Consider the following 12,272-nt stretch of genomic DNA (forward strand, 5'->3'; position numbering starts at 1 on the left):
CTACTCATCAGTATCCGTTATGTGTATAAGTGGACATGTAAAAGGCCAAAATTGTGTAAGCTTGAATTTTTTACTTGATGAAGAGCATGCGAAGTAAACCGTGGACAAGCGAGACAAATGGGGGGGGGAGTAGGGATTTATACTTAGTCTTAGGAAGGACTAGTAAGGTTCCTGTTGCTTGAGGCAGATTGTCAACATGGGGACTGGCCGCCTAGCCTTGCCTATTCACCCTGTGAATGGGCAAGTGGCCACTCCTTCAGCAGGGTCTGAGCAGGCTCATTGGGGCAAGGGATTTACTAGTTATCAGGAGCTCCAGTATTAGGTGTGTTATGAAGTCCCTTAGGAAAATAGCATCTAGTGCTGGAAAGAACGCCAGTGTTTGCTTGATACATCTGACAGGGACCTCAACCAAGATGTAGAGGAGGTCTCGCATGTGGCTATCGAGGGTGCAGGATGCAGTCATTTGCAAATTGTGTCTCTTTTCTGCAACAAGATGCCTGTCTCTTGGGTTGTGAGACCATTGTCCATTCATACGAGTGGCTGGTGGAAGTGGTGAAGACTGCTGGCCCTGCCTATATGGTGCAAGCAGAGCTTGCAAATTATTTGCAGAATCCAGTTCTGAGTGGAGCAGAAAAGAGAATATTTAGTAGTGGTATGAGGTATCTGTTGAGAGGCCAGACAAACGCGTGGTTCCTGAAGAGGGGCAGCAGCCTTTTCAGTAGTTGCAAGGGCAACAGTCTGGATGATTGACTGATCTGGCCTTGTAACAATAGTCACAACGGCCTTGCTGTGCTGGTACTGCGAACGGCTGAAAGCAAGTGGAAACTACAGCCGTAATTTTTCCCGAGGGCATGCAGCTTTACTGTATGATTAAATGATGATGGCATCCTCTTGGGTAAAATATTCCGGAGGTAAAATAGTCCCCCATTCGGATATCCGGGCGGGGACTACTCAGCAGGATGTCGTTATCAGGAGAAAGAAAACTGGCGTTCTACGGATCGGAGCGTGGAATGTCAGATCCCTTAATCGGGCATGTAAGTTAGAAAATTTAAAAAGGGAAATGGATAGGTTGAAATTAGATATAGTGGGAATTAGTGAAGTTCGGTGGCAGGAGGAACAAGACTTCTGCTCAGGTGACTACAGGGTTATAAACACAAAATCAAATAGGGGTAATGCAGGAGTAGGTTTAATAATGAATAGGAAAATAGGAATGCGGGTAAGCTACTACAAACAGCATAGTGAACGCATTATTGTGGCCAAGATAGATACGAACTCCACACCTACTACAGTAGTACAAGTTTATATGCCAACTAGCTCTGCAGATGACGAAGAAATTGAAGAAATGTATGATGAAATAAAAGAAATTATTCAGGTAGTGAAGGGAGACGAAAATTTAATAGTCATGGGTGACTGGAATTCGAGTGTAGGAAAAGGGAGAGAAGGAAACATAGTCGGTGAATATGGATTGGGGCTAAGAAATGAAAGAGGAAGCCGCCTGGTAGAATTTTGCACAGAGCACAACATAATCATAGCTAACACTTCGTTTAAGAATCATGAAAGAAGGTTGTATACATGGAAGAACCCTGGAGATACTAAAAGGTATCAGATAGATTATATAATGGTAAGACAGAGATTTAGGAACCAGGTTTTAAATTGTAAGACATTTCCAGGGGCAGATGTGGACTCTGACCACAATCTATTGATTATGACCTGTGGATTAAAACTGAAGAAACTGCAAAAAGGTGGGAATTTAAGGAGATGGGACCTGGATAAACTGAAAGAACCAGAGGTTGTACAGAGTTTCAGGGAGAGCATAAGGGAGCAATTGACAGGAATGGGGGAAAGAAATACGGTAGAAGAAGAATGGGTAGCTTTGAGGGATGAAGTAGTGAAGGTAGCAGAGGATCAAGTAGGTAAAAAGACGAGGGCTGGTAGAAATCCTTGGGTAACAGAAGAAATATTGAATTTAATTGATGAAAGGAGAAAATATAAAAATGCAGTAAATGAAGCAGGCAAAAAGGAATACAAACTTCTCAAAAATGAGATCGACAGGAAGTGCAAAATGGCTAAGCAGGGACGGCTAGAGGACAAATGTAAGGATGTAGAGGCTTATCTCACTAGGGGTAAGATAGATACTGCCTGCAGGAAAATTAAAGAGACCTTTGGAGAGAAGAGAACCACTTGTATGAATATCAAGAGCTCAGATGGCAACCCAGTTCTAAGCAAAGAAGGGAAAGCAGAAAGGTGGAAGGAGTATATAGAGGGTCTATACAAGGGCGATGTGCTTGAGGACAATATTATGGAAATGGAAGAGGATGTAGATGAAGATGAAATGGGAGATACGATACTGCGTGAAGAGTTTGACAGAGCACTGAAAGACCTGAGTCGAAACAAGGCCCCTGGAGTAGACAACATTCCATTGGAACTACTGACGGCCTTGGGAGAGCCAGTCCTGACAAAACTCTACCATCTGGTGAGCAAGATGTATGAAACAGGCGAAATACCCTCAGACTTCAAGAAGAATATAATAATTCCAATCCCAAAGAAAGCAGGTGTTGACAGATGTGAAAATTACCGAACTATTAGTTTAATAAGTCACAGCTGCAAAATACTAACACAAATTCTTTACAGACGAATGGAAAAACTAGTAGAAGCCAACCTCAGGGAAGATCAGTTTGGATTCCGTAGAAACACTGGAACACGTGATGCAATACTGACCTTACGACTTATCTTAGAAGAAAGATTAAGAAAAGGCAAACCTACGTTTCTAGCATTTGTAGACTTAGAGAAAGCTTTTGACAATGTTGACTGGAATACTCTCTTTCAAATTCTAAAGGTGGCAGGGGTAAAATACGGGGAGCGAAAGGCTATTTACAATTTGTACAGAAACCAGATGGCAGTTATAATAGTCAAGGGACATGAAAGGGAAGCAGTGGTTGGGAAGGGAGTAAGACAGGGTTGTAGCCTCCCCCAATGTTGTTCAATCTGTATATTGAGCAAGCAGTAAAGGAAACAAAAGAAAAATTCGGAGTAGGTATTAAAATCCATGGAGAAGAAATAAAAACTTTGAGGTTCGCCGATGACATTGTAATTCTGTCAGAGACAGCAAAGGACTTGGAAGAGCAGTTGAATGGAATGGACAGTGTCTTGAAAGGAGGATATAAGATGAACATCAACAAAAGTCGGGTGATGCTGAGGGAATTAGATTAGGATTGAGAGACACTTAAAGTAGTAAAGGAGTTTTGCTATTTGGGGAGCAAAATAACTGACAATGGTCGAAGTAGAGAGGATATAAAATGTAGACTGGCAATGGCAAGGAAAGCGTTTCTGAAGAAGAGAAATTTGTTAACATCGAGTATAGATTTAAGTGTCAGGAAGTCATTTCTGAAAGTATTTGTATGGAGTGTAGCCATGTATGGAAGTGAAACATGGACGATAAATAGTTTGGACAAGAAGAGAATAGAAGCATTCGAAATGTGGTGCTACAGAAGAATGCTGAAGATTAGATGGGTAGATCACATAACTAATGAGGAAGTATTGAACAGGATTGGGGAGAAGAGAAGTTAGTGGCACAACTTGACCAGAAGACGGGATCGGTTGGTAGGACATGTTCTGAGGCATCAAGGGATCACCAATTTAGTATTGGAGGGCAGCGTGGATGGTAAAAATCGTAGAGGGAGACCAAGAGATGAATACACTAAGCAGATTCAGAAGGATGTAGATTGCAGTAGGTACTGGGAGATGAAGCAGCTTGCACAGGATAGAGTAGCATGGAGAGCTGCATCAAACCAGTCTCAGGACTGAAGACCACAACAACAACATCATGAGGTATCCTCCATCATACACCATCCTGTGTCTTGCATAGCATATTTAGCAGAATTTAATTGGATAGATAAGAATTCTATTCACCATGTGGCGGGAGAACACATGCATAAAAGAAGGTTGTAATTAGGCAAGCTTTTGGAGCCAGTGGCTCCTTCTGGCAGAAGGGTTGAAGGGGAAGGAAGAAGGGTGAAGGAGGAGGACTGGAGAGGTCTAGGAAATGGGGTAGATTTTGGGAAAGTCACCCAGAATGGCGAGTCAGGGGAGGCTTACTGCCCGGGACAAGAAGGAAAGACTGATTGTTGGGGACTGGATCAGATGGGATTTGAAGACCTGAGAGGTTATAGGTGGAAGACAGTGTAATATGCAAGACAGAGATGACTGCCTCAACATCATGCATGAGTTAAGAAGAGTGAAAAGCTGCGTGCATGATATGTAACAGAGGTGGGAGGTGCTGGTTAAAATTAAACGCCTAAGACAATGAAAGATATAGAAAATGAAAACGGAGTGAAGGAAAGAGTAGTTACTGTGAAGAAATGCTGAGATGCAAGAAATAACATAAATTAAGACCAGGTGGGTGGCAAGAACCAAGCACATGTTGTAGCGCTAGTTCCATCTGCAGAGTTGTGAGAAACTGGTGACTAGGGGAAGAATCCAGATGGCGTGTGTGGTGAACCTGGCGCCGAGGTCACGAATGTCATGTTGTGGTGCATGTTCTGCAACGGGATATTGCATGTTGCCAGTATACACCCTCTGCCTTTACCTATTCACCCTAATTGATAATTTGACAGTAGTCATGCCAATGTAAAAGGCTGAACAGTGTTTTCACGACAGTTGGTACATGACATGTTTCACAGGTGGCTCTTCCTTTGATAGTATATGTTTTGCCTGGTACAGGGCTGCTATAGGTAGTGGTAGGAGGGTGCACATGGCAGGTCTTGCAGTGGGGCAGTTACAGGGGTTCTCATTTCAGGGCACGATTTTAGGAAGTCATGGCCATGTCGAATTAACTGATTAATACATTCCAGACCAGGTTAATACTGAGTGACTAGTGGTGTGCTCCAAAGTTGTTTTTTGGAGGGATCAGCAGTACCAGGATTGGATGTGATGGTCGGGGAAGTCTGCTTTTGAATGAGGTTGGTGGGGTAATTCTTACCAACAGCTTCAACTTTGAGGGGCAGACATACCCTTATATCAGGGGTATGACCATGGGAGCCAGGATGGTTCCTTCCTATGCCAACTTTTTCATGGGTCGCTTGGAGGGTCTTTCGTGGGATCCATAAGTCTTCAGCCCCTGGTTTGGTTTAGGTACATTGATGACCCATGGTGAGGCCAACTTTTTAAAACTCCTGTCATCTCTGAATACCTTCTCCCATTTAAGTTTCACATGGTCCTATTCTGAATCCCATGCCACTTTCCTCGATGTTGATCTCACCCTCACTAAAGGCCAGCTACACACTTCTGTCCACATTAAACCTACCAACAAACAACAGTACTTACATTTTGACAGTTGCCTTGGCATTTGAGACATACGTATTTGTTTGGTTGCAGACCCTTTACAGTATTACACCACCTTCTCAACTCAGCCTTCACTGTGCATACTTACCCCACCAGGTTACTTCAAAAGCAGATTTACTGGGCCATCACATCCAATCCTGGTACTGTTGATCCCTCCAAAAACCAACTTCAGAGCACACCACTAGTCACTCAGTATTATCCTGGTCTGGAATGTGTTAATCAGCTACTTCGACATGGCCATGACTTCCTAAAATCGTGCCCTGGTGAGATTTTGCCACACTACCCCAAGAATAGCTTTTCATTGCCCTCCCAATCTCCATAATATTCTTGTCAGACCCTATGTGCTTTCTGCACCCATCTCCCTGCCTTATGGCTCCTACCCCTGTAATCATTCCCGCTGCAAGTCTTGCCCTACCACCACCTATAACAGCCATGTAACTGGCAAAATGTATAGTATCAAAGGGAGAGCCACCTGTGAAATGACACGACATGTACCAGCTGTTTTGTAAACACTGTTCAGCCTTTTACATCGGCATGACTACCACCAAATTATCAATTGGGGTGAATAGGTAAAGGCAGGGGGTGTACACTGGCAACATGCAATATCCTGTTGCAGAGCATGCTCTACAACATGACATTCGTGGCCTTGGCTCCATGTTCACCATACATGCCATCTGGATTCGTCCCCCAGACCCCAGTTTCTCACAACTCTGCAAGTTGCTACAACGTGTGCTTGGTTCTTGCCATCTGCCTGGCCTGTGTCTCAGCATTTCTTCATAGTAACTACTCTTTTCTTCACTCTGTTTTCATTTTCTACATCTTTCATTGTTTTACCCATCTGTTTTTAACGGCCCCTCCCATCTCTGTTACATATAATGCACATAGCTTTACACTCTTATTAACTCATGGCCGTGATCTCTGTCTTCATATTACACTGTCTTCCACCTATAAGCTCTCAGGTCTTCAAATTCCATCTATGCAGTCCCCAACAATCAGTCTTTCCTTCTCATCCCGTGCATTAAGCCTCCTCTGACCAGCAGTTCAAGATGAGTTTCCTGACATCTACCCTTTTTCCTAGACCTCTCCAGTCCTTTTACTTCACCCTCCTTCCTTCCCCATCAACCCCTCTGCCTGAAGAAGGAGCCACTGGCTTTGAAAGCTTGCCCAATTCCAACCTTCTTTTATGTGTGTGTTCTGCTGCAGCTTGGAGAGTAGATTTGTTATCTATCCAATTAAATTATTTTGTTAAAAACAGAGTATACATGTAGGTGTAATACACCTTGTTGACATAGAGATTACTAGAATTACAGCTCACTCTGAGTGGACAACTAAAGTGCAGAAAGTTGAATTTGTCAGTTTCAAAGTAACCAACCTAGTATTCACCTTAAGTGATTAAGGGAAACCATTAGAGAGTCCTGATAGGGATTTAATCTTCCTCTTCCTCTTCTTGCTCCCCCTGCTACCCCCATTCACATTTGCCTCCCAACTATGAGTTCTGTGTTTTAACCATAGCACATCCTTTTTTGGCAATTGCCTTTTGTAACAGCTTTGAGTGAAGAAAAATACAGAGCACAATTATTTTACTACCCATTCAGTAAGTCAGCCAAAAGAGCCAAGCAACTTGTGTTAGGAATATAGGCAGGGAAAGTAAAAACTAAACAGAAGCATAAAATGAAAGGAAAGGAGGAAGGGGTTAATTCTAGCTAAATAATGTCATTTGATAGGGGACAGATGGTAGCAGCAGATTTGATGCCTCAATTTGAATTCCAGTGTGCATTACTTCACTGAAGTGGGCTTGTATTCTGGGGACTTCGCAGTTTTTTTAGGTTTGATGGTCTAGGGAAACTACAGAAGAGTGCAAGGCTAACACAGAACAAGGGTAGACCTAACAACAATCAGTGTTGTAGTTGTACATTGTTGTAACTGTATAACTGTCTTGGGGAAGAACCAGAGTTCCAAGTGTTAAAAGAAAGCACTGAAGCTCAAATTGTTATAGGTGCTGTAAGGTGGCTAATGCCAGAGATAAGTTCATCTGAAATTTTTACAAAAGGCCTTACAGTGTTCAGAAAGCACACATTCTATACAGTTGGTAGTGGGAGTGTTTATTGCTGTTGGAATTAGTTTACTTAAATGTAGTAAAACTGAAGTAGATGGTTCCTATGTGTTAGTATGAGTAGAGGTTATACTTCATAACCGGAATAAATTATTAGTTGGTTCCTTTTACCCTCACCCTCCCCCCACTCATACGATACAGTTGCTGAACACTGAACAGTTCAAAGAAAATTTGAGTCTCATCACAAATAGGTACCCCACTAATACAATTATAGCTGGTGGTGACTTCAGTCTATCCTCGATATGTTGACAAAAATACATGTTTTAAGTCCATGGTAGGCATAAAATGTTATCCAAAATCATAATGAATGCTTTCTCAGAAAATCATTTTATACAATTAGTTGAGGGGCCCACTTGAAGTGTAAATGGTTGCAAAAACATGCTTGACCTCTTAGCAACAAATGATCCCGAACAGATGGGAGCATCATGACGGATATAGGGATTAGTGACCACAAGGCTGTTGTAGCAAAACTGAATACCATAATATCCAAATCCACCAAAAATTACACAAAACAGATCTACTAAAAAAAAGAAAGGCCCTTCTAAGAGATGTCTCCACACCTTCAAATCTGTGTAAGCATAGACCAGTTGTGGTTTAAATTCAAAGAAATAGTATTGATGACAATTGAGAGAGATATATGGAATACATTAATAAGAGGTGCTAATGGTCTCTTATGGCACACAAAACAGGTCAGAACACTGTTGCAGAAGCAATGAAAGAAGTATGCCAAATTTTAAAGAATGAAAAATCTCAAGATTGGTGAAGTTGTACTGAAGCTTGAAACTTAGCATGAACTTCAATGTGAGTTGCGTTTAACAGTTTCCATAATGAAACTCTTTCTTAGACACTGGCAGAAAATCTGACGGGGTTCTGGTAGTATGGAGAGTACACCAGTGCCAACATGTAATCAATACCATCACTGTAGGATAGCAATGGTAATGTCACTGATGACAGTGTCACTAAGCAGAGTTACTAAACAAGGTTTTCCAAAATTCCTTCACTAAAGAAGGCGAAGCAATATTCCAAAAGTCGGATCAAGAACAACTGCTAACATGAGCAACTTGGAAGTAGATATCATTGGTGTAGCACAGCAGGCTAAATCATTTAATGAAGGCAAGCCCTCCAGTCCAGAAAGTACACCAGTCAGGGTCTTTTCATAACATGCTGAAACACTAGTTCCATACCTATCAATATGTACAAACTGCTCTTCCTTCCCCTTCAACCCTTCTGCCTGAAGGAGGAGCCACTGGCTCCGAAAGCTTGCCTAATTGCAAGGCTGGAAAGCTGCACAGATCACACCAGTACCGTAGAAAGGAAATAGGAGTAATCCACTGAATTACAGAGCCATATCACTAATGTCTGTGTGCAGTAGGATTTTGGAACATATACTGTGTTTGAACCTTATGAATTACCTCAAAGATAATGATTTATTGACAGATATCCAATGCAGATTCAGAAAATATCATTCTTGCCAAACACAACTACTCTTTATTTACTTGAAGTAATGAGTGCCATCAACATGGGATTTCAGATTGATTCCATACTACTAAATTTCCAGTTGTGCAACTGGATTCATAATTTTGTGTCAGAAAGGTCACAGTTCGTAGTAACTGACAGAAAGTCATCGAGTAAAATAAAATTGATATCTGGTGTTCCTCAAGGAAGTGTTTTAGGCCCTCTGCTGTTCCTGATCTACATAAATGATCTAGGAGATAGTCTGAGCAGCCCTCTTAGATTGTTTACAGATGATACTGTCATTTACTGTCACATAAAGTCTCAAATGTTCAAAGTCATTTATACAAGATAACTGTGTGGTGTGAAAGGTGGCAATTGACTCTAAATAATGAAAAGTGTTAAGTTAGCCATATAAGTACTAAAAGGAATCTGCTAAATTTTGGTTACACGATAAATCACACATATCTAAAGGCCTTGAATTCAACTAAATTCTTAGGGATTGCAATTATGAATAACTTAAATTGGAATGATCACATAGATAATGTTGTGAGAAAGGCGGGCCAAAGAATACATTTTATTGGCAGAACACTTAGAAGGTGTGGCAGGTCTATTAAAGAGACTTCTTTCTCTATGCTTGACCATCCTTTTCTAGAGTATTACTATATAGTGTGGGAGCCACATCAGATAAGGAGGACATAGAAAAGTTCAGAGATGGGCTGCTCATTGTGTACTGTCATGAAACAGGGAAGAGGGTGCCATGGATATGATAGTTGAATTTGGGTGGCAGCCATTGAAGCAGAGGCAGACAGGATCTTGTCATGCAAGTCCAGTCACAAATTTTCTGCTCTGAGTGTGAAAATATATTGTTGTCACCCATCTACATAGGAAGAATTGATCATTGTAATAAAATAAGGGAAATTGGAGCTCACACAGAAAGATTTAAGTGTTTGTTTTTTCTGCACACTTTTTGAGAGTGGAACTGTACAGTAATAGTGTGAAGGTAGTTTGATGAGCCCCTGGCAGGCATGTAATTGTGAATTGCAGAGTAGTTATGCAGATGATGGTGAATGCCTACTCCTTGTATGGATATATACCTGCAAAGTGCTCTTCAGGAAGTGAGTTTGATCAGATGGTAATTTCATTGTATCCATGGTGGGTCGTGTGAACTCCACGGCCATTAATGATAGTTGGTGAATAAAGTAACCGGCCACAAATATTTTTAAAATGTTTTATTTCATTGGCATAATTAATTTTGTGCTACCATGCTCATCTTCAGATTGCTAATACTTCCATTTACATTGATGTTTTGGTCAGCAGCACTTCGTCTGATCATACAGTATGTTCCAGTGGATGGCAATTTGTTTTATTATGGTCCTTATTGCTTTCCAGGGTGATGTATAAGCAGTTGCACTGCAAACAACACACATGGTGTAAATAAGTAACAGTGCCACATTTCATAATATTCTTAATGTTTGTGTGAGCTTTGCAGATGTGCTTTCCAATTAAAACTGGCTATGGCTTTGAAATGAGGCATTTTAAAAGTCTTTGTGACTGGTTGCATTATTCACCAACAAATGGTAATTATTGAATGTCTGATTACATTTACCAGTTTAGCCTCTGGGTATAATTTACAGGTGTCCATGGCTATTGTCAGCTTGAATAAAGTCTTTTAGGGCCAGAAGCCATATCATAATGTAAAATGAAATAAATTAAGAATTGGCATCATGAGAGTCATTCAGAGATTCTTTATAGCACTGAAATTGCTTGTTAAGGAAGTTGGGGTCATCTTTTTTCTATAATTCTCCAATTTTATTGTCATGTGGCAGCCAAAGTCACAGTTTTAAATGGTGAGGTTTGTTATATAAAGAATGCTTATACTGGAAGTCTTTTCATGATAATAAGCCACTGACTTATTGTTGCATGCTGAACTTCCGCATGCATAGTACAGCTAGTAAATTTCCATATAGCTGTTCCTTCCTCCTCCTGGCTGGTGATATTTTAGAATTAATTCGAAAAGCCTGTTCTTTACTTTTTTATGGTATAATGCTGTCATACTAAAACTGCGATCAAGTCCAAACCCTAAAGCAGAGTCAAAAAGCATGTTTATTATGGACATCATCCTACTGTCAGATCAGAATTGAACTTCTGGATGGAATGTGCTGTTATTTACACAGAGATTGAATATTCCAGAATATAGAAAAGTAGCAAAACTGACAATGCTTCCCAACTACTAAATATGTATGGGAATTGTATATTCATCCTAACCTCCTGCATCCTAAAAGCATCCAAAAATTGATGCAGAATGGTTCTTGATCACTGTTATTGTCCCTTGGTCAGGTGAGATCCTGTTGGCAGTTCCATAGTAGCTCCTTCCCCAGTGTTGGCTTAATGGTGGCAGAGAATGATTTTTCATCGATGACACTAAACTGCGTTTTCCGGACAGGTTCTGCTCTCGCATACCTTTAGGACCAGTCATGTCTGCTTGTTACAGTTAGTGATCCAAAACTCTCCTTGACCACTTAACAATGCTGATGGTCACCTCTGGTATGTAGATTTCTTTTGTGAACCTGAGTAGCTTTCATTTGATGAAAGCTTCGCAGTGTAACATTGCTTCTCGGATGTCAACTGGAGCATGTCTTGTTGATGAAGACGCGATAACAGTTTCTTCAATGGCAAACAACTGCCTAGAGCAGTCTCTGTTAAGCAAGCTTGCTGAAATAGCTTCATTAGCCTGGAGCACTGATCTTCCACAGTCTATGGCTGCTTGTGACTTCTTTCACCCAACACTTTTCTGTTGTATTTCTTCCATGCGCTGGCAGCTCTTCATGATTTCCTTGGTTGTTGTGAGAGTCTTGGCCAGAAGAGCTTGGTACATCTCTTCTCCGCTCTTTTCCTCAAGTGTGATATTTTATCAGTGTCTGTCATGTTTGGACTCACAATCTGACATAGGGTCAAAACCTTCTGTGGGTAACACTGCATCCTTTCCCATGATGGGCTCTGTTCTTCAGTTGTTCTTCTGTGAAGTAGAGTTGCTGTTAGTCGTCACAAAATGGTGTCTTCAGTTTGGCTGGAATTTGTCCTATATATTGAGCTTCTCTTTGTTGTTCGTGAACCACTTCTGGACTGTGCCAGCCAATGAAAAGTACACATTTGCCAAAAACATCAAGTAATCCCAACTATTGAATTTGATGACTCAGTTGAATCCTTTGTCATTTCACTTTGTCCTGATCATTGTATCCTGAAAACATTAATGGATGCCTGATATGCGGCTGAATTTTTTGCTGTGTTGGAATGCACTGGTTTCCTGAATATACGAACTTTGGGAATGCTGTGCTGCTTTTGTTCCTGTTTCTGTTTGTCTAGG

The 12,272-nt window shown here is 41.1% G+C and overlaps 1 protein-coding gene across 2 annotated transcripts in view; it reads left to right on the forward strand.

Moving 5' to 3' along the window:
* LOC124614170 (protein germ cell-less) overlaps positions 1–12,272 on the forward strand; it is a 102,373-nt gene that overhangs the window by 7,470 nt on the left and 82,631 nt on the right. The window lies entirely within an intron of this gene.

This window comes from Schistocerca americana, chromosome 1 (genome assembly GCF_021461395.2).
Source record: "Schistocerca americana isolate TAMUIC-IGC-003095 chromosome 1, iqSchAmer2.1, whole genome shotgun sequence".
NCBI classification, from domain to species: domain Eukaryota; kingdom Metazoa; phylum Arthropoda; class Insecta; order Orthoptera; family Acrididae; genus Schistocerca; species Schistocerca americana.